Genomic DNA, 23,417 nt, shown 5'->3' on the forward strand with positions numbered 1-23,417 from the left:
TTCCCACTATACCCATTTTGATAAGAGTTTTTATTATGAATAATAAAAATTGGACTTTGTCAGATGCTTTTTATTCATCCATTGAGAGGTTCATGTTGTTTTTGACTTTTCTTTTGTTAATCCGGTGTATGATGTTGATTGATTTGCATATGTTTAACCATCTTTGTGAACCTAGGATGAATCCCACCTGCTAGCGGTGTATAATTTTTTGATATGTTTTTGAATTCAATTGTCTAAAATTTTGTTTAGAATTTTTGCATCTAAATTCAATAAAGATATTGGTCAATAGTTTTCTTTTTTGATGCTATCTTTGTCTGGTTTTGGAATTAGGGTGATTGTGGCATCATAGAATTTCTTTGGGTGTGTTGCTTCTTCTTCCACGTTTTGGAAAGTTTAAGGAGGATGGGTATAAATTCCTCTTTGTATGTTTTGTAGAATTCATCTGTAAAGCCATCTGGTCCTGGACTTTTATTTGTAGGGGGTATTTTTATGACATATTCAATTTCATTTCTAGGATCAGTCTGTTAAGTTGATCTATTTCTTCTTGATTCAGTTTTGGCAGGCTGTAGGTCTCAAGAAATATGTCCATTTCTTTTAGGTTGTCGAATTTGTTGGAATATAGTTGTTGGTGGTATTATTTGTTATGTTTTTCATATTTCTGTAGTATCTGTTGTGACTTCTTTTTCATTTATTAATTTGTTTATTGAGTTTTTTCTCTCCTCTTTTTGGTGAGTCTAGCCAGTGGTTTGTCAATTTTGTTTACCTTTTCAAAGAACCAGCACTTGGTTTGATTGGTTTTGTCTGTTGTTTTTGAATCTCTATTTTATTGATTTCCTCTTTGATCTTTATGATTTCCTTCCTTCTGCTGATTTTAGGTTTTTCTTGTTCTTCTTTATCTAATTCATTCAGGTGGTGTGTTAAGTTGTCACTTTGAGATCTTTCTTCTTTTTTGAGGAAGGCCTGTATTGCTATGAACTTCCCTCTGAACACTGCTTTTGTGGCCTCCCATTGATTTTGAGTGATTGTGTCTTCATTATCATTTGTCTTGAGATATTTTTAAATTTCCTTCTTGATTTCCTCAATGACCCACTGGTTTTTTTAGTGGCATGTTGTTTAGTCTCCATGCAGTAGGTTTTTTCTCATTTCTTTTCCTGTGGTTGATTTCTAGTTTCATGCCATTGTGATCAGAGAAGATACTTGAAATAATTTCGATACTCTTAAATTTGTTGAGGTTAGCTTTGTGCCCCAGTATGTGATCAATTCTTGAGAATGTTCCATGTGTGCTTGAGAAGAAGGCATATTCTGATTTTTTGGATGTAATGCCCTGAAAATGTCAATTGAGTCTAGCTTTTCTATTGTTTCCTTTAGAATCTCTGTTGCTTTGTTGATTTTCTGTCTAGAGGATCTCTCCATTGATGTGAGTGTGGTGTTAAAGTCTCCTACTATGATTGTATTCCCATCAGTTTCTCCTTTTATGTCTGTTAATATTTGTTGAATGTATCTGTGTGCTCCTATATTAGGGGCATATATATCGATGATTGCCATGTCCTCTTCTTGAGTGGATTCTTTTTTTTTTTCTTTTTTTTTTTTTTTTTTTTTTGCTATTTCTTGGGCCGCTCCCATGGCATATGGAGGTTCCCAGGCTGGGGGTCGAATGGAGCTGTAGCCACAGGCCTAAACCAGAGCGCAGCAACGCAGGAACCGAGCCGCGTCTGCAACCTACACCACAGCTCATGGCAATGCCAGATCATTAACCCACTGAGCAAGGGCAGGGACCGAACCTGCAACCTCATGGTTCCTAGTCGGATTCGTTAACCACTGCGCCACGATGGGAATTCCCTTGAGTGGATTCTTTAACCATTAAATAGTGTACTTTGTCTTTCTTTATGGCCTTTGTTTTAAAGTCTATTTTGTCTGATATGAGTATTGCAACTCATGCTTTCCAGTCTTGTCTATTGGCATGAAACATCTTTTCCCATCTCCTTACTTTCAATGTATATCTGTCCCTTATCCTAATGTGAGTTTCTTGTAGATAGCCAATTGAAGGTTTTTGCTTTTTTATCCAATCTTCCACTCTGTGTCTTTTGATTGGAGCATTCAGTCCATTGACATTTAAGGTGAATATTTTTTTTTGTCTTTTTGCCTTTTCTTGAGCCGCTCCAGTGGCATATGGAAGTTCCCAGGCCAGGGGTCCAATCGGAGCTGTAGCTGCCAGCCTACGCCAGAGCCATAGCAACGTGGGTCCGAGCCACGTCTGCAACCTATACCATAGCTCATGGCAAAGCCAGACCCTTAACCCACTGAGCAATTCATGGAATGAACCTCATGGTTCCTAGTCGGTTTTGTTAACCACTGCACCATGACTGGAACTCCTTAGGTGATTATTGATAGATATGTATTTATTGCCATTTTAAACCTTGTTTTCCAGTTGATACTATGTTTCTCTTTCTTTCTTTTTTCTTTTTTTTGGTTGGATGATTTCCACTTATTTTATGTTTGAATACCTTTCCTTTCAGATTTTGTGAATGCAATGTCTGGTTTTGACTTGTGGTTGCCCTGTTTTTTAAGTATGTTAACCCCTTCCTATATCTGCTTGCTTTAGCCTGATAATCATATCAACTCAAACACATCCTTAAAAAAAATGAAAAGGAATCTAATTTTTCTTACTTCCCTTGACCACATTGTATGAATTTGATGTCTTTTTTTTTTTTTTGCTTTTTTTTTAATATCTTCATGTTTAGATCAGTATGCTGGCTTATTTAATGACTGCTTTCCAATTGTGGTTTCCTCCATCCTAGATTTTCCCTTTTATTTTTTTTTTAAATTTAGAGAAGCCCTTTCAGTATTTCTTTCAGAATGGGTATTGTATTGCTGTAGTCTTTTAGCTTTTGTTTCTTTGGAGAAATTCTTTATTTCCCCTTCTATTTGAAATGATATTCTTGCTAGATAGAGTATTCTAGGTTACATACTTTTCCTTTCAGTGCGTTAAATATATCTTGCCACTCCCTCTTGGCCTGTAGTGTTTGTGTAGAGAAATCAGCTGATAGCCTTATTGGGGTTCCCTTATAATTAATGCTTTACTTTTCTATTGTTGCCTTTAGAATACTCTCTTTATCTGAATTATTATTTTTTATTTTTCATTTTTCAATCATTTATTTATATATACATATTTTTCTCCTATACATTATGTCAGTACATCTCTTGTACAGCCTTGTCAGTTTGATGAGGTCCCATTGGTGTATTTTGCTTTTCTTTCTTTTGCTTTGGGAGACTGACCAGAGAAAACATTGTAAGGTTGATGTCAGAGAAGGTTTTGTCTATGTTCTCTCCTGTCATTTTTATTATAATATGTCTTGTTGTGGGCCTGTTTGGGTTCAACTTGTTTGGGGCCCTCTGTGCTTCCTGTATCTTTCCTTTAGGTTTGGAAAGTTTTCAGCCATAATTTCTTCAAATATATTTTCAATCCCCTTTTCTTTTCTTCTCCTTCTGGAATTCCTATTATGCATAGATTGGCCTTCTTTGTATTATCACATAGCTCTCTTATGTTGCTTTCATGTTTTTTTCATTTGGGTTTCTGTCTGCTGTCTCGTTTGAGTGATTGCCATTGTTCTATCTTCCACATCACTAATTCTTTCCTCTGCATTATTCATTCTGGTCTTTATTGCCTTTAGCTCAGTTTGTGTTTTTGCAAATGTATTTTAGTTTTTCTTGCCTCCTCCTATTTTCTAGTTCCTTTTGGAGGGAATCTGCATTCCTATTCATATCCTCTCTTAATTACTTCAATATTTCACTCTCTCTCTTTTGATCTCAGTATCTGTCAGACTTCAGAGGTCTGTTTCATTGTTGTCTGCTTTAGGTGAATTCTCCTGTTGCTTTACCTGGGAATGGTTCCTGAGCTTCTTCATCTTGCTTATGATTTTCTGTGAATTTGGGGAAGCCAAAATGTAGTCTTGTAAGTCTATTTCTATGCAAGAATACCCCTTTGTATTTTTGGGGTGGTTACTATTTATTTTTGGTGTGGGAGCTTGAATGTTTGTTGTCTCTTTCTTTGGTGTGAGCAAGCTGTTATCCCCAGGATGCTCAATGTGTTTTCAGGGAGAAGGAGGCAATGGTAGGACCAGCAGTTAGTGCCTGGTTGTTGGGCTCTCAAGAGAAGCAAAGACCTGCAGGAAAGTGGTACAGGTTACTCCTATTTTCGGGTCCCTGGGAAGTGGAAGTGAGTGAGCTCCAGAAGGATCTGCAAGGTGCCAGAGCATTAGGCAGTAGCAGCAGCAGGTGTGTGAGTTCCCGGGTGGGGGTGTGTGTGAGAGCAACAACAGCATGTGTTTGACTGCAGTGACCTCTTCTGAGGTGATTGGAATCACAGGTGGTGCCTGTTCAGGGACCCCGAGTGAGAGTGGGCCATAACCATCTCTAGCATCAGTGATTACTTCTGTGACTTGCCTCCACCACCTGTCGACCATGCATGAAGCGATCTGTCTTACTTAACCCACATGGGGTGCTGCACAGGCTGCTCCTTGTTGCAGGGTCCTGGGAAGTGACAGAGATCTGGCATATGGGTACTGCCTGAACATTCAGCAGTGGCAGCAGCAGGGCAGGTGTGTTCCCAAGGGTTCGAGAGCACCAACATTTGATTCGGTCACAATGCCTTCCTCTGTGATGCCTTGATGTGATTGGGGCTACAAATGGTGTCTCTTTACTGACCCCTAGTTGTGTTGGGCCCCTGCCACCTCTGGAGCCAGATATAACTGCAGCAGTTTCCCCCCACCACCTGTAAGTCATACAAGAAGCACCTCATCCTGCTTATCCCCCACAGAATGTGCTGCATGAGGTGCTCTTAGTTGCAGGTTCCTGGAATGGACAGTGATCATGCATCTAGGCACTGCCCAGAATGTTTGGCAGTGGCAGCTGCAGGGCAGGTGTGCTCCCAGGGGAGCGAGAGCAACATCAGGTGGTGTTCTGCCATAGTTTCCTTCTCCGTGATGCCCTCTGAAGTGGTTGGGGATGCAAGTGATTTTTGTTTGGATATCTCCAGTGGTGGTGGGCCACACCCTCCTCTGGAGTCAGGCATAACTGTGGTGATTTGCTCCCACCACCTGCAGGTCCAGTCCTCCATGGGCTAGCAAGTAGCTTCCCACTGCTAGGGACACCAGGTCTGCTTCAGGATAGCAAGCAGCTTCTGGCCACTGGAGGGTTTGCCTGAGATGCCCAGTCCATAGCAGGTCAGCAAGCAGCTTCCAACAGGCAGGGAGGCCTGGTCTATGGCAGATGGCAAGTGGCTTCTGGCTGTGGGAAGGGGGCTGCACTGGGATGTTCTGCCCTCTGCTAGCCTGCAGGCACACATACACACTGGGGTGCAAGTAGTTTCCTTTGGCACCCACCCCTCCTCCTCTCCCCTCCCAAACAGTGGCACCTTGCCTCTTCTGCAGGTCCACACCTTCTCCCACGTTCCCTCTGCTGTGGCTTTCCACTCCCCAGCCCTTAGTGTACTGCTCCCTCTGCCCTCAGTGCACAGCTCCTTATTCCCTAAGCTGTCTCACACTGTCAACCGTAGCTCATAACCAGGTAATGACCTCCAGAGCCTAAGTCTCAGCGCCTAGGCTGTGGTTTCTGTGCCAGTGGTTCAAATGATCTGTTTATCTCTCACTCTGCTTTTCCATTCTCAGACCTGCTGCACTTTTCTCAGCGTCTTGGAGGTCCTTCCAATTCTGATGATTTTTTTGTTGTTGTTGTTGGTAGGTGGCTTCCCAGGGTTTGGGTTACCTTTCTCTTTCACAGATCCCTCTCAGGAATGCTAGTCCTGTTCTGATTCCTTTTCTCTCTCTCTATTTTTCTTTTATTCTATGCAGTTATGTCAAGAGTTTCTTTCCCTTTTTGGAGGTTTAAGTTCTTCTGTCAGCATTCAGTTGATGTTCTGTGTGAGCTGTTTTACACGTTGATGTGTTTGTCGGAGAGGGTGAGCATGTCCTCTTATTCTTCTGCCACCATGCCTCAGCCAATTTTTTTTATTTTATAAATATATTTTAATGAACTTTATTTTTAACTTACTGAATGAATTCTATTACATTAATAGTTGTACAACAATTATCACAACCCAGTTTTTTTAGCCTTTCCATCCCAAACCCCCAGTGAATCCCCCCACCTCCCAACATGTCTCATTTGGATAGTATAAGTTTTTCAAAGTCTGTGAGTCATTATCTGTTCTGCAAAGAAACTCACTGTGTCCTTTTTTAGATTCAATATGTAAGTGATAGCATATGATGTTGGTGACTCACTGTCTGGCTAACTTCACTTAGCATGATAATTTCTAGGTCTATTGATGTTGTTGCAAATGCTGTTATTTCTTTCCTTTTAATGGGGGAGTTATATTCCAATGTGTATATGTACCACATCTTCTTGATCCACTCCTCTGTCGATGGACATTTAGGTTGTTTCCATGTCCTGGCTATTGTATGCAGTGCTGCAATGAACACTGGAATGCATGTATCTTTTCAAGTCATAGTTATCTCTGGATAGATGCCCAGGAGTGGAATTGCTGGATCAAATGGTAATTCTATTTTTAGTTTTCCGAGAAATCTCCATAGTGTTTTCTACAGTGGTTGCACCAATTTACATTCCCAGGAACATTGCAATAGGGTTCCCTTTTCTCCACACCCTCTCCTGCATTTATTGTTTGTAGATTTTTGATGTTGGCCATTTTAGCTGTGTAAGGCGGTACCTCACAGTGGTTTTGATTTGCATTTCTCTAATTATGAGTGATGTTGAACATCTTTTCATTTGATTTTTCTTTTTTTTGGCCATCTGTATGTCTTCTTTGAAGAATTATCTGTTTAGATCTTCTTCCCATTTCTTGATGGGCCTTTTATTTTTTAGTATTGAGCTGCAGGAGGTGTTTATAAATTTTGGAGATTAGTCCCTTGCCAATCTCTTCATTTTCAAGTATTTCCTCCCATTCTGTGGGTCATCCTTTCATTTTGTTTAGGGGTTTCTTTGCTGTGCAGGAACTTTTAAGTTTAACTAAGTCCCATGTGTTTATTTTCATTCTTATCATCATTACTGCAAGTGGTGGATCTGAGAAGATATTACTGTGGTTTATGTCAGAGTGTTTGGCCTAAATTTTCCTCTAAGAGTTTTATAGTATCCAGTATTATAGTTAATTTCAAGTTTATTTTTGTGTATGGTGTTAAGTAGTGTTCTAATTTCATTCTTTTACATTTGGTGACCAGTTTTCCCAGCACTACTTATTGAAGGGTTATATTTTCTCCAGTGTTTATTTTGCCTCCTTTGTGATTCCAAACAATCTTTAAAATATTTTATTCTAATTCTGTGAAAAATGTCCTTCCTTGGTAATTTGATAGGGATTGCATCGAATCGGTAGATTGCCTTGGGTAGTATAGTCATTTTGATAATATTGATTCTTCCAGTCCCAGAGTACGGCATGGCTTTCCATCTGCTTGTGTCATCTTTGATTTCTTTCATCAGCATCTTATAGTTTTCAGAGTACAAGTCTTTTTTTCTCTTTAGGTAGGTTTATTCCTAAGTATTTTATTTATTTTGATGTGATGGTAAATGGGATCATTCCCTTAATGTCGCTTTCTGATCTTTCATTGTTTGTATATGGAAATGCAGTTGATTTCTATGGATTAATTTTGTATCCTGTGACTTTGCCAAATTCTTTGATGAGCTCTAACAGTTTTTTGGTAGCATTTGTAGGACTTTCTAGGTATAGTATCATGTCATCTGCAAATGGTGGTAGTTTTACTTCTTCCTTTCCAATTTGGATTCCTTTTATTTATTTTTCTTCTCTGATTGCCATGGCTAAGACTTCCAAAACTATGTTGAATAGTATCAGTGAGAGTGGACACCCTTGTCTTGTTCCTGATCTCAGTGGGATTTTTTTCAGTTTTTCACCATTGAGAATGAGGTTAGCTCTGGATTTTTCATATATGGCCTTTATTATGTTGAGGTAGGTTTCCTCTATGCCCACTTTCTGAAGGTTTTTTTTTTAAATCAAAATTGATGTTAGATTTTGTCAAAGGGTTTTCCTGCATCTATTGAGAGTATCATATTGTTTTCATTCTTCAGTTTTTTAATGTGGTGTATCAATCACTGATTGATTTATGTATATGGAAGAATCCTTGCATTCCTGGGATAAATCCCACTTGATTATGATGTGCAATCCTTTTAATATATTGTTGGATGCAGTTTGCTAGTATTTTGTTGAGGATTTTTGCATCTCTGTTCATTGTGAAATTGGCCTGCAATTTTCTTTCTTTTGTTTGTGGTGTCTGTCTGGTTTTGGTATCAGAGTGATGGTAGAATGAGTTCGGGAGTGTTCCTTCTCTGCAGTTTTTTTGCAATAGTTTTAGAAGAATGTGAGTTATATCTTCTCTAAATGTTTGATAGAATTCTCCTGTGAAGCCATCTGGTCCTGGACTTTTGTTTATTGGAAGTTTTTAAATCACAGTTTCAATTTCAGTTCTTGTGATTAGTCCATTCATCTTTTCTATTTCATCTTGGTTTAGTCTTGGAAGATTGTACTTTTCTAAGAATTTGTCCATTTAATATAGGTTTTCCATTTTATTGACATATAGTTGCATATAGTAGTCTTTTATGGTCCTTTGTATTTCTGTGATGTCCGTTGTGACTTCTTTTTAATTTCTAATTTTATTGATTTGAGTCCTCTCTATTTTTTTTTGCTTGATAAGTCTGGCTAAGGGTTTATCAATTTTGTTGATTTTTTCAAAGAACCAGCTTTTCATTTCATTGATATTCTCTATGGTTTTCTTTGTTTCTATTTTACTGATTTCTGCTCTGATCTTTATGATTTCTTTCCTTCTACTAACGTTTGGTCTTGTCTGTTCTTCTCTTTCTAGCTGTTTTAGATGTAAAGTTAGCTTTTTGATTTGAGGTTTTTCTTGTTTCCTGAGGTGGGCTTGTATTGCTATAAACCTTCCTCTTAGAATGGCTTTTGCTGCATCCCATAGGTTTTGGAGTGTCATATCTTTGTTGTCATTTGCTTCTAGGTATTTTTAAATTTCCTCTTTGATTTCTTCAGTGATCCATTGGTTGTTTAGTAGCATGTTGTTTGGTTCCCATGTGTTTGCATTTTTTGCAGTTTTATTGTTGTTGAATTCCAGTATTATATCATTGTGTTCAGAAAAGATGCTTGATATGATTTCAATTTTCTTAAATTTACCGAGGTTGGATTTGTAGCCCTGGATGTGATCAGTCCTAGAGAATGTTCCATGTGCACTTGAGAAGGATGTGTATTCTGTTGCTTCTGGATGGAATGTCCTTTAAATATCTATTATGTCCACCTGGTCTAATACTTCATTCAGGGCCTGTGTTTCCTTGTTGATTTTCTGTCTGGATGATCTGTCCATTGCTATAATTGGGGTGTTAAAGTCCCTCAGTATTATTGTGTTATTTCAATTTCTCCTTTTAAGGTTGTTTACAGTTGCCTTATGTATTGTGGTGATCCTATGTGGGTGAATATATATTTACAATTGTTATATCTTCTTCTTGGATTGATCCTTTGATCATTATGTAATGTCCTTCTTTGTACCTTAAAATATTCTTCATTTTAATGTCTATTTTGTCTGATATGAGTATTGCTACTTCAGCTTTCGTTTGATTCCCATTTGCATGGAATATTTTATTCCATCCTCTCACTTTCAATTTGTTTTTGTCCCAAGAAATTAAGTGGGTCTCTTGAAGACAGCATATATATATGGATCTTGTTTTTGTGTCTATTCAGCCAGTCTATTTCTTTTAGTTGGAACATTTAATTCATTTACATTTATAGTAATTGTTCATATGTATGTTCTTATTGCCATTTTATTAATTGCTTTGGATTTGTTTTTGTTGCTCTTTTTTCTTCCCTTCTTCTCTTGTTCGCTCTTCTTGTGTTTGATGACTATTTTTAGTGTTGTATTTGAGTTAATTTTTCTCAATTGTGTGTGCATCAATTGTGGATTTTTGGTTTGGAGCTATCCTGAAGTTTTGATATAGGAATACATATATATGATTGTTTTAAGTTGTTTCTTAATTGGAAGTGCATCTCCAGTGTCCTGCATTTGTACCCACCTCTTCTCATGATTTCCAATTTTCATAGCGTATTTGTGTGTGGTTGATTTCCTACCTTTACTATATATATGCCTTTAGTGGTAAACCTTGTCATTTGTGGTATTTTCGTTTCCTGTCGCTGTTTTTCTTTTCTGCCTAGAGAAGTTCCTGTAGTATTTGTTGTGAAGCTGGTTTAGAGTTGCTGAACTCTCTTAGCTTTTGCTTATCTGTAAAGCTTTTGATTTACCTTCAAATCTGAATGAGAGCCTCTTTGGGTAAAGTAATCTTGTAGGAGGTTTTTTCCTTTCATCACGTTAAATGTATTGTGCAACTCCCTTCTGGCCTGCAGGGTTTCTGCTGAAAAATCTGCCGATAACCTTATTGGGCTTCCCTTGTTTGTTGTTTGCTTATCTTCCCTAGCTGCCTTCAATATTTTCTCTTTGTCTTTAATTTTGGTCAGTTTGATTAATATGTGTCTTGGAGTGTTCCTCCTTGGATTTATTTTATATGGTACTGTGCTTCTTGGATTTGAGTGAGTGGTTCCTTTCTCATGTTAGGGAAGTTTTCAGCTATTATCCCTTCGAATAATTTTTCTGTCCCTTTCTCTCTCTCTTCTCCTCTAGCACCCTTATAATACGGATGTTGTTGCATTTAACATTGTCCATAATTCTCTGAAATTCTCTTCATTTCTTTTCAGGTTTTTTTTCTCTTTTCTTTCTGCATCAGTTATTTCCACTAGTCCTCCACCTCACTTATTTGTTGTTCTTCCTCCTATATTCTGCCATTAGCTTCCTCTAAAGAACTCTTTATTTCAGTTATTTTTCATCTCTGCTTTTTTAGTTTTATATCTTGTATTTCTTTGCTCAATATTTGCAGTATGTTTTACATCTTTGCCTCCAGTTTATTTCCAATGTCTTGCATCATCTTCAGCATCATCAATCTAAAGTTCTTTCATGGAAGTTGATAATCTCCAGATCACTTAGCTGTTTTTCTGAAGTTTTTTCTTTCTCCCTTATCTGAGTATAGTTCTCTGCCTTTTCATTTTTATAGGTTTTTGGTGTGGTGTCCTTTTTGTAGAAAATAGAGTTGTAGCCTCTTTTATTTCTGGTATCTGCCACCCTGTGGCTGAAGTTGGTACAGGGGCTGGCTGTAGTCTTCCTGAAGGGAGGGACTGCTGCCTGCCCAGTGGTAGGTGGGGCTGATTTCTATCACTCTGGTGGGTGATTTTTATGTCTCTGGGTGATATAGAAGTGGTTTGTGCCTAGGGGGTCTTTAGGCAGCCTTTTTACGGATGGGTGTGGCTGTGATCCCACCTGGATTATTGTTTGGCCTGGGGCTTCTTAGCACTGATGGGTGGGGCCAGATTTTCCCAATCGCCACCCCTAGAGGAACACATGATATGAATATTCCCAAGAGCTTTGCCTCCAATGTCCTTACCCACAATGAGCCACTGCCACCTCTTGTTTTCCCAGAATATCCTCTAAGAAGTGCAGTCAGGTCTAATCCAGTTTCCTATGGAGCTGCTGCTTTGCCCTGGGACCCAGTGTGCACAAAAGCCTGTGTGTGCCTTTAAAGAATAGGGTCTCTGTTCTCCCCAGTCCTGTGGAGTTCCTGCATACAAGCCTCACTGGCCTTCAATGCCAGATGCTCCAGGGGGCTTTTCTCCCAATACTAGATCCAATGTGTGGGGACCTGACATGGGGCTGAGAACTCTCATTCCTGTTGAAGAATCTCTGTAATAAAGCTACTTTCCAGTTTGTGGGTTGCCCACTGGCAGGTATGGGGTTTCTTATATCACATAATCACCCCAGTTGCCATCGTGATGTGACTTTCTCTTTGGCTTCTGGAGTATGATATCTTTTTGCAAGTTCCCAGTCCATTTGGTTGAGCTTGTATAGCATTTGATTGTAATTTTCTTTTGTTTTTGTTTTTGCAGAGAAAGTGAGCTCCAGTCCTTCTATTCTTCCATCTTAATCCCCTGATTGATTTCTTATTGTTGCATTTTAAGGTTCTTTTTATATTTTGGACCATGGTCCTATATTGGATATGTCTTTTGCAAATTTTTCTATAAGTTATTGTTTGTCATCTCATTCTTTTGACATTATCCTTTGCAGAGCAAGGATTTTAGTGTTAATCAATTTCAGTTCATCAACTATTTCTTTCATGGATGGTGCCTTGGGTGTTGTATCTAAAAATCCATGGCCATATCCAAGGTCATCTGTGATTTTATCCCATTTTTCTTTTAGGGTAACTAGTTCTTTGTTTTACATTTAAGTTAATGATTCATCCCTCAGTATCTTTCATCACATGGGTATTTATCATCCCTGTAACATTAATGTGAGTTTAGAAGTCTTAGTCTTTGATTGTGGGAGGTGGGCTTTCACAGAGAACATGGGAGGGTTTCCTGATCTTAAGTCTGGTAGTTGCCTGGTGATTTTAGTTTCTTCATTCTGGAAAGCTTGAGACAAAGAAAGGTGTCCCTCTAAGTTTGGGAGTAATGGACCCTAATTATCATGAAGACTGGGCAACTTTCCTGACCAGCAATACCCTTAATCAGGCAATTGTTGGTCAGCCACATGATAGGTAAACAGCAGGATAACCAAGAATTTTTACACTTCAGGAATGAAGAGCAGGGAACAGTCTTGAAAGGAGGTCATGTTGGAGGAATATAGAAGAAATCAGTATGGGTGGTAGAGGAAGGCAATGATGAATTTCAATTACAGGCTTGGATTCATCTGTAGCAGCAAAGATTGTAGTTTGTTCCACTAACTCTCCCTTTTAAATTCTGTTTTTCAAGTGTGTGATGACTGACATCCTCCAGGCTCAGTGTGGGGCACAAGCAGATGTGGGCAGCACTTGGTGTGGATTATACTTGATGCTGCTGTGAAGCTCCTTGTTCCACTTGGGTTATTGGAAGCTGCATTAGAAAGTTTTCAGCAAGCTGACAGCTCCTAGCTGCGCTTTGGCTCTGCCTGAGGGCTTTCTCTGGCCCAGAGGGAGTTTGCAGCCACCTAGCCAATGAAGATGTCAGTTATCATACATTAACCAAAGGGAGCACACAAGTGGATAGCTTAGTCTACTGAAATTTGAATCATATAATTGTATCATTATTCTGTGGGGACAAATGTAGTTCTTTCTTGTGGAGGGAATAGGTTCTTGCTAAGATCCAAATAATTCATTAACCAATTAATTCAGGTATTCATGTACTATTGGTGCTATAACAATGTCAATGAGTTAGATGTAATTATACATTTTGGGAAGATACAAAGATAATCCATGTCAAGAGATGACATTTATTGTGCACTTACTGTGTGCTTTAGCATGAATCATCTCATTTAATCCCAGTAATAGTTTCATGATGACAATGCAATAACTATCTGCACTTTACAGCTGATGAAACAGGACTGAAAGGACACTTAATTTGCTCAGGGCCAACAGTTAATGAGAAGCATAACCCAGACACAGTTCTTCTGAGTACTGAGCCCAAGGACTCAATCTACTTCCTTTACACATCCCTGGAAAAGGTTCCCTCCATGCCCTGAAGTCTCTCCTAGGTGAGAGAAGGTTCCTGCAGGATGTGAAGTGAAAGCTATATTTGTGTTCTTGTGGCAGCAACTATAAGCAGTGTGGGGGCTTGAAGAAGCCAGACTTTCTGTTCCTGGACCATGGTGTGGTATTGGCAACATTGGTGTTGGAAGATGACTAAGCTCTTCCTATTTCCCTGTTGGGGCTATAAGCAGATAGAGAGGATCCAAGGGTGTCCCGAGATCTGGGACATCCCCTGAGGTAGCTCTAGCAGCTAAGTCCCTCCAGCCCCTGCAGAGGCTCTTGCCCAAGTTCCAAAAGGATTTGGAGGCAATTAGTCTACAGTGATTATTTCCTTAACAGGGAGCTTAGGGACTTTTTATGAATCATTTCTAAGGCTTGTAAAATGGTGTCCTCCTGCCTGCTGCTCTGGATATCAAGAACAGACACAGAACTTCAAGAGGTCATAGGCTCAGAGAGGCTTTCTGTTTTGTTCCTGGTGTTCTCAATAGAAAGTCAAGACTCAGGAAGCTTCTTGGATCAGATGGTGCCTGAACTCAATTAAGGAGTGGCCCAGATCTGAGCAAGCTGAGAGTTCTAGGTGGGCAAGATGTGTTTCTATGCCTCGAGTTCAGCTTGTCATTCCACATGGGCCTGTGTTTCTTTCCTCCTATAATGTGGATATATGTATGTTTTCTTCATGAGTTTTGTCTCTATGGGGCGTGTGTGTGTGTGTATGTGTGTGTGTGTGTGTGTGTGTGTTTACTCTATGTTGTCTTTGCAGGGAGTGTTTATAGTGTTGGTTCTTATGGGTGGGGTCTGAATATCTCATTCACTGATCACCTTCACCTGCGTTGGAAGTAGGTCAGTGGAGCCTGGAACATTTCATCCTTCAATGAATGTATGTGCTAGTGACTATGTAGCAGCCATGGTTACTGTCCTATAGATCAAGATGGTGAGAAGTTACACATCAGTAATTTAAGTGTGCACATTAGTGTATGTTTTAGGGGCTTCTGGATCATGCCTATGAGCCCAGATATTCCTTTAACTGTCTTTCAACAGTGGCTGATCACTGCATTGGTGAGCAAGTTCACGTGTATTTCCACCCCTGGGTATGTGGCACATACTAATAGATATGAGCTCTGTGTCAGACTGGGGTCCACTCCTCAGTCTGGTCCTCAAATATTTAGGTGATCTTAGGAAGTGACTTCAATTGGATGAGGGTTAAGAATCTTCACAGGTGCAGAAGTAACTCTTCCTACACCACAGTGTTATTTTGAGGATTAAGTGAGGAAAGCATATGAATTATTCAGCGTGAAGCCTGACACATAATTGGTGCTGAGTAAAAAAGAAGGTATTTTTACTATCTTGCTCCAAACTCCATGTTTGTGTCATGAAGTTTCCTCTTTCTCTATTGTCTGGGGCAGGACTGGCAGAAGTCTGGGAAAACAGGTCCACCCAAAGGCTCCTTCTCAATCTTCAAGTTCACAGTCTGACCTTCTTTCCATGGCTCATGGCCAAGCTGAATCCTTCACAAGTTCCTACCTGAATCAAGATTACTGATTGGTTCAGCTCATCTTGTTCTCTTCCAGTTTCTCTGTGAGGACCAAAACAATGTATGTTGAGTGAGTGGCCATGCCACTATAAATGATCTTTATTTTCCTCCTTGGTGTCCATGAACTGAAATAACCAGTGATCCAAGCAAGATCCTGGTCCTGTTACTCTGTCCAAACTTGTATTGCTTGCTTCATGACAGGCCAGTAAGTCGAGAGACAGTTTGTTGAGGGCAAGGAATAGTGAATGTATTTGGAAAGCCAGCAGATGGAGAAGATGGTGTCCCAAAGAACCATCTTCCCTGAGATAGCATTCACGCTTCTCTTATATTAAAGGAGGTAAGTGTATATTTGGTTTCTGCAAACTTCTTGGTGTTGGACTCTTTTGTTGTTGCAGCTGTCCACATAGGACAGGTCACAGTGCTCTTGCAAAAAAACTCCAACTAGACAACTTTATTCTCTGTTCTGCAACTTTTTAATCTCCATGTGAATGGGAAAATTAACACCTTCAAAGATCAGAGTCTTTTGAATGGGCTCTTCTGTCTATTTCAGGCAAAAGTCAACATTCTTCACTCATAGCAAAAACAATAGAATACAAAGTTAAAGAAATAGGTCCAATATTAAGTCAGCTTTGTTCTTCCATTTTAGTCTCTGAGGGAGACATGCAATTCCCCGTCATACCTGAGTGAGAGTGCCCATCTTGAGTCCTTCCTCAGGGCTATGTGGTTGGTAACCCTACCTCTAACCTAATATCCAAAGAAATATTAACTTGGAATCCACCATCAAAAAGCCAAGTCACCTGAGGTAAGTAAATTTTCTCTTAGCTACACTTTACACATTTATAAAATGAAGACATAAGATTTGCCTCTTGTGGCATTCTGATGGTGGCTCAGTGGTTAGTAAACCTAACCAGTATCCATGAGGACTCAGGTTCAATCCCTGGCCTTGCTCAGTGTGTAAAGGATACAGTGTTGCTGTGAGCTGTGGTGTAAGTTGCAGACCTGGCTCAGATCCCACATTGCTGCAGCTGTGGCAAAGGCCAGCAGCTACAGCTCAGATTGGAGACCTAGCCTGGGGACTTCCATATGCCACAGGTGTGGCCATGAAAAGACAAAAGACAAAAAGAAATCTACCTTTGGTGCCAAGCAGTCATAAAATAAAATTATTGTTTTGAGGTGTTAAAGTGTGTAAAAGTCCTTAGTGCGATATGTAAATATGTGTCATAAATTTTTCTTAGAGGGAGTTAGGAACATATTGGAGAAAGGTAGCTGACATAATAGAGCTTCTCTTTATATTTTGACTACTGACCATCTAATTTCCATGCTGAGTGCTTAAGAGCATGGATCTTGGTCAGACAGTCCTGTTGTGATTCCATCTGTTGCACTTAATTGTGTGTATCTTTGCATTTAAATAATGTATACCTGTGTTTTCTTCTGATTAAAATGTGTGTTAGAATATTTATTAAGGCTACTGTGAAGACTCAGTTTTAAAGTGTGTGTAAAACAATTGGAACAGTGCCTGGGACTATTGACAGTGGCTTGGAAGCCTGGATTGGACAGTTTTGATAACCAGGGATTTTAAGTGACTCAAAACAGATAGGATGCAATGAATTATACCAAAAGCCCATGGCATAGCTTTAGTAATTCTCTTTGAATGTAAGGAGTTTCATTTCCTTTTTAAGAGGTGCCTCTTACCTGGTGCCCATTTCTGATTTTCATCTTAGCAAATAACAGAGATTTGAGCATAGCTTGATGTAAAGATGTAAAGATGAACACAGAGACTTCTCAGTCCTCGTTGACTCCTATCTACTCAATAGGGGACAAAGCACTTGTTCAATAACAATTTATTGAATGAATAATAAATGTCCATTTGTTTCTTTGGCAAAAAGCCTTGGTCAATGTGAGGTTTTGAAGTATTATTGGAGTCAGAATTGGAAAGGCTGATTCATTCAGCAACAATTAAGACAAAAGGAAATGTAGCAAAAATCAAGAGCTTTCATAGTACAATGGAAATTACTATAATCTTATAGCATGTTCTTTGACATTTCCCACTTTCCCCAATTCCCAGGTGAGGGAAAAACAGCATGAGGAGGGAGAACCAGAGCAGAATGTCTGAGTTCCTCCTCCTGGGGCTCCCCATCCAGCCAGAGCATCAGGGCATGTTCTTTGCCCTGTTCCTGGGCATGTACCTGACCACGGTGCTGGGGAACCTGCTCATCATCATGCTCATCAGGCTGGACCCTCGCCTCCACACCCCCATGTACTTCTTCCTCAGCCACTTGGCCCTCACGGACATCTCCTTTTCATCTGTCACTGTCCCTAAGATGCTGATGTACATGCACACTCATGATCAATCCATCCCCTATGCAGGGTGCATTTCCCAGATGTATTTTTTCTTACTTTTTGGTTGTCTTGACAATTTCCTTCTTGCAGTGATGGCCTATGACAGATATGTGGCCATTTGTCAGCCTCTCCATTACACCACTGTCATGAGGCAGGAACTGTGTGTCTCCTTAGTAGCTGGGTCCTGGTTCTCTGTTCTATCCTTGCCCTGTTGCACACCCTCCTCTTGGTCCAACTGTCCTTCTGTGCTGCCAATACCATCCCACACTTCTTCTGTGACCTCACTACCCTCCTGAAGTTGAGCTCTTCAGATACCTCCATCAATGAGCTAGTCATCTTTATTGTGGGAGGAATACTTTTCATCCTGCCTTTGAGTAGTATCTTGGGCTCTTATGTTCATATAGGGACTGCAGTTCTGAGTGTCTCTTTTAGCAAGAATCTCTTTAAAGTTTTTTCCACTTGTGGCTCCCACCTCTTCGTGGTGTCTTTATATTATGGGACAATTGCTAGTGTTCACTTTTTCTCCTCATCATGGGAATCTAATGACAAAGGCGTAATTGCTTCCTTTGTGTATGCCGTAGTTACTCCCATGCTGAACCCCTTCATCTACAGCCTCAGGAACAGAGACATAAAACAGGCCTTTGAGATATTTGTCAATAGGGCTAACTTCTTGAAGTGACAATCACTAAATCCTCACATGGTAGCCATTGCATAGTGAGATAATTTTTAAAATTATCATGTGGTTGGCAACTCTGTAACTTCAAATAATATGCATTCAGTCATCATACATGGTGTTAATATGTCAATAATGTCCAGTTTTTTACTTGCATTGTTAAATATGCTTTAATTATTTTTCTACTCCATCATCTCTTTTAAATATGTGGAAAACACTATGCAATATATGTCACATAATAATGATTGTGGTTTTGCCCTTTTCTCCTTTTATATGTGTCAGCTTTTGCTTATATATTTTTTATACTAGGTTATTGAAACACACCGATGTAGCATTAAGTTCTGTGCCTTGTGGAACTTTCTTCTCTGTAAAATGTGCTGAAATTGGCTTGCACTAGCAGCAAGCTGATTGTTAACATCTCTTTTCAGCTCCAAAGTCAGTGACACAAAGCTGGTGGATTGAAATCCGTCACAGTGGGCATAATTACGCTATGTAAATTGGCAAATGCTACAAAATAGTGCTCTCCTATGATGAAGGGCCATTTGTTATTCATTTATTAGCATATCACTGCATTTATAATGAGGGGAGAATTGTCTTTAGCAGTGGCTCCTACCTTCACAACTCCTTTACTTCTGATATTAATATACCAGCGCTTTTTTAGTTGGTGTTACATGGCATTTATTTTCCAACACTTTAAACATTTTTATGTCTTTATAGCTGTAAAGCATTGTTTGTTAATAGTGTAAGTTCAGTTTTATTCTTTTTATGTACCTTGACCATCATTGTATTTCTGAGAATTTGTTCTCTTAACATCTAATGTAATCAGAATGTATCTGAATTTATGTTTTCCATGTTTCTATTTGTTTTGTAATTGAGACAACTGATTTCATATTTATTGTCTCTTCAGTAATTAAATATATATTTTTCTATTCCATAGCCCCTCAATTAACTAATTAACCATACATTATTATTATTTTATTATTCTTCTCTGTGATTCAGATAGAGTTTATGACATTTTTCTTAATTTTTATTTATTTTGGTATAACATTGTATACAACATGAGTTGTACCACTAACACTTTGTGGTATACAGTTAGGTGGCACTTAGTACAGTCATCACTGCTATTTTATTCTAGGTCTTCAAAAGGGAACTATGGAACATTGATGCAGTTGAGTACTTCACAGCTATGAAGAAATAGTGGCATAGATACCTATGAATCAACATGCAGGGATTTCCAATATAAATTATTAAATGGAAAAAAGCAGTGCATAAAAGAGCATTTATAGCATGCTACTTCCTATGTGAAAAAGAAGGGAAGGCAGTGTATGAGGAAGAAGGAACACGTGAGGAATCAATTGGAAACTAATGAGACTGCTTATCTACACGGGTTGGAGTGGGAATAGGATAGAAAAGATGGGGAAATGAGCATATTTATTTGTGTAGTTTTGACTGTGTTATCTTTTACTACCAAAAAATAAAAAGAAGGTGATGGAAAATAAAGGAAAATAGAATAAAGCAAAAAATGAGCCTAACTATATTTTGAGTTAATACCATAATCATAGTAAAGGGGAAAATAAAGTAATTAAGTTATTATTGAACAGTGAATTTTGTCTGTATACTACTCTCACAATAACAAAAATGTTGTAAGCACATTTTATGGTAAGCTCATTTTTTGGAGCTTAAGTTAGTTGGTCATTAACAGTGGTTTCAATATAAGATTCTGAAATTCCATATATTCAAAGCTTTCATAAATAAGTAAAACTTGATTTGAAAAAGGCACTGACTCTATTGGGAGAAGGTGTGATGTATGTGGAAAAAGAGAGGCTAGAAAGAACTCTATGGTGTTGAGCTAGAATTGAAGATATCAACTTGAACTCATGGGTTGTAATATGTATAAATAGACTGAAATTATATGTCAGTATAATCTGGTTCCCATCTCCCCTTCTTTCTGTCCCACCCCTGACCCACATCTTATGGGTAGCATTGATTTAGTTTGCTTGTTTCTAGTTTGTACATCCTGGGTTTATTTTATATATGTTTCCCAGCTGTATTCTCTGAGATCATTTAGAAGCCTTGTAAGGGATGAACACACACAATGCCAAATTTGATTTTTGAGTATCAGTCTCCTCTAGCAGGAACCAAATTGACTTAGAAAAATGGCAGATTCTAGGACTGGAGCCAGGACATGATAAGACCAGGGAACTTTTGCTGAGCTTGAAAATAAAACGTGGTCAATGAATCATGGGGACACAGGAGCCATCTGGAAGGGCTCCCATTGGCCAAATATAGAATAATTAGAGCTTCAAAATGAATAACATCAATAATGTGTTATAGCTTGGAGAATAAATAAGAATTCATGGGTCCATGATGATATAAATAAATCAATGAAAAATCAAATGTTGTGGAGTAAGGGGAAGTTCTCTCCTATAGGAGAATACAGTTAATGAACATGGAGGAAATTATCAAATTAGAAAATCACCATTGGGCCACCACATTTGAGATAGTGTGCTCAATGTGAGAATCATCAATGGATCTTAGATATGGTGGGTAGAACTCTATTAAGAAAAGTGTTGTGTCTGTATAGTCTCAAAATATTGACCAAATGATACTTAATTACAGAGGTTAAAATTATAACTAATATAGAGAAGCTATAACAATGTAGAGAACCACTTAACCAATTGATTAAGGATAAAATCACTAGTGATTAAAATTTTTTTCTTTTTAGGGCCTTACCTGTGACATATGAAAATTCCCATGCTAGGGGAAAAAATGGAGCTTCAGCTGCCAGCCTATGCCACAGCCACAGCAGCAAGGGATCTGAGCAGCACCTGTGGCCTACAATGCAGATTGCAGCAATGCTGGATCCGTAACCCAGTCAAGGAGGCCAGGGATATTAGTTGGGTTTGTAATTTGCTGAGCCACAAAGGGAACTCCAAAGAACAGAAATTCATAATGATGTTGTGCAATTTTTGAAAACATTCTGGGCATGTAAGGCTGATGTATGGTATTAATTAGTAAACATGGGTAAAGGCCTTAGCCTATGTTTCATAAAAATGTTCACCATTATGAATGATAGTTTGTGGACTAGTTTAGCATCAAGCACCTTTACTGATTTTTTTTTATTTAGAATATATATTTTACTTATTTATTTTCATCATTTATTTATATATATATTTTTTCTACTGCAGAGCATGGTGACCCAGTTACACATACATTACATTGTTTTTTCTCACATTACATGTTCCATCATAAGTGACTAGACAGAGTTCCCAGGGATAAACAGCAGGATCCCATTGCTAATCCATCCCAAAGGCTACATTCTGCATCTATTTACCCCAAGCTCCCTGTCCCTCCCCTTCCCCCTTGGCAAGCACAAGTCTATTCTGCAAGTCCATGATTTTCTTTTGTGTGGAAATGTTCCTTTGTGCCATATATTAGATTCTAACTATAAGTGATATCATATGGTATTTGTCTTTCTCTTTCTGACTTACTTCACACAGGATGAGAAAAACTACATGAACTGATCAAAAAATTCAGCAAAGTAGCAGGATATAAAATTAACATCCAGATATCAGTAACATTTTTGTATACTAACAATGAATTATTGAAAAAGAAATACAGAAATACAATGCATTTTAAAATTGCACCCCCCAAAATCAAATAACTCAGAATATACCTGACCAAGGAGGTAAACAACTTATATGCCAAGAACTATAAAACCTTAATCAAGGTAATCAAAGAAGAGGTAAAGAAATGCAAAGATATTCCATGCTCCTGGGTTGGAAAAATTAATATTGTAAAAATGGCCATACTGCCCAAAGTGATCTACAGATTCCATGCAATCCCTAACAAATTAGCCAGGACATTCTTCACAGAGCTAGAACAAACAATCCAAACATTTACATGGAACCACAAAAGACCCAGAATTTCCAAAGCAATTCTGAAGAATATTTTTTTGAAATACAGCTTGCAGGGCCTGTGTAGCTCAGTCATAAAGAATCAGACTTTTAATCTAAGGGTCCAGGGTTCAAGTACCTCTCCAGGTGCTGTGTGAAATGTAGTTCATAAACAATATTATGTTAGTTTCAGGTGTATTACATGGTGATTTGATGTTTTCATACATTATTAATTATTAATCTAATAAAAATATATCCCCATAAGATTTTATAGTGTTTTTGATCATATTATTTATGCTGTATATTAAATCCAAAGGTTTCTTTATTTTATAGTTGGAGGCTTGTTCCTCTTCACCCGCATCACCTATTTCATCCCTCTTCCCCAGACACGATCACTCGTTTCTTCTCTGTATTTCTGAGTCTGTTTACATTTTGTTTTGTTGATTAGTTGTTTTGAATCTTAGGCTCCAGATATAAGTGAGATACCATGATATTTAACATTGTCTCTCTTCCTTATTTCACAGAGGATAATAGCTTCTAGATCCATGCACGTTGTTGGAACATGGCTGAGAACTGTGAAATGCACTTGAATAGCTCCCTTATGGCCACATTGTTGCCACCAAAGGTGGCAAACAGTTTTGTCCCCATAATGGGATGGCACAGATAGTTGTTTTCCCTGTTGGGGATTTACTTTCATGTTTTTGTGTGTGGATAATCAGTTTCCCAGCAGCATTTGTTGAAGAGACTCCCCTTTCCCTATTGTGTGTTTTTGGCTCCCTTGTCAAAGATCAGTTGAGCATATATGTGCGGGTTTCTTTTGGGCTCTATATTCTGTTACTTTTTTTAAATCTCTGTTTTTTATGTCGGTAACATACAGTGTTGATTTCTAAAAGTTTGAAGTATAGTTTGCAATCAGGAAGTGTGATGCCTAGAGTTTTGTCTATTTTGCTCAAGATGGCTTCAGCTTTTGTGGGTCTTTTGTGTTTTCATATGGATGGAATAATTGATGGTGATGGGATGTGAGCTACAACACACTTCAGGGTCAGTTATGTGAGAATCTTAAGGTCTAGTATTCTGTTTGGTCCTTCCTTCAGTGTACGGAGTGGCAGATACCATTGTAGGTTCTTCAAAGTTCAAGGGTTTTCATGGCCTCTCCTCCTCATGAGCAGGCAGAGGGAAGACCAATGTATCACTGACATTAGAGACATCTTCTGGGACACCTGTAATTCAGTCTCTTTGGTCCCTGCACTGGCTGCATCTGAAGAGGAAGGCAAGAAATTGGGCAATTAACTCAGTTATCTTATTCTCCAACCAGAAGTTTGGGGGTGTGTTCCTTGGGGTCTCAGTCATTTCAGTAAAT

The 23,417-nt window shown here is 38.7% G+C and overlaps 1 pseudogene; it reads left to right on the forward strand.

Annotated features, from left to right (window-relative positions):
• LOC106504197 overlaps positions 1-18,172 on the forward strand; it is a 30,091-nt pseudogene extending 11,919 nt beyond the window's left edge.
• The last annotated feature ends 5,245 nt before the right edge of the window (positions 18,173-23,417 follow it).

The sequence above is a fragment of the Sus scrofa genome, unplaced genomic scaffold (assembly GCF_000003025.6).
Source record: "Sus scrofa isolate TJ Tabasco breed Duroc unplaced genomic scaffold, Sscrofa11.1 Contig59, whole genome shotgun sequence".
In the NCBI taxonomy this organism is placed as follows: Eukaryota; Metazoa; Chordata; class Mammalia; order Artiodactyla; family Suidae; genus Sus; species Sus scrofa.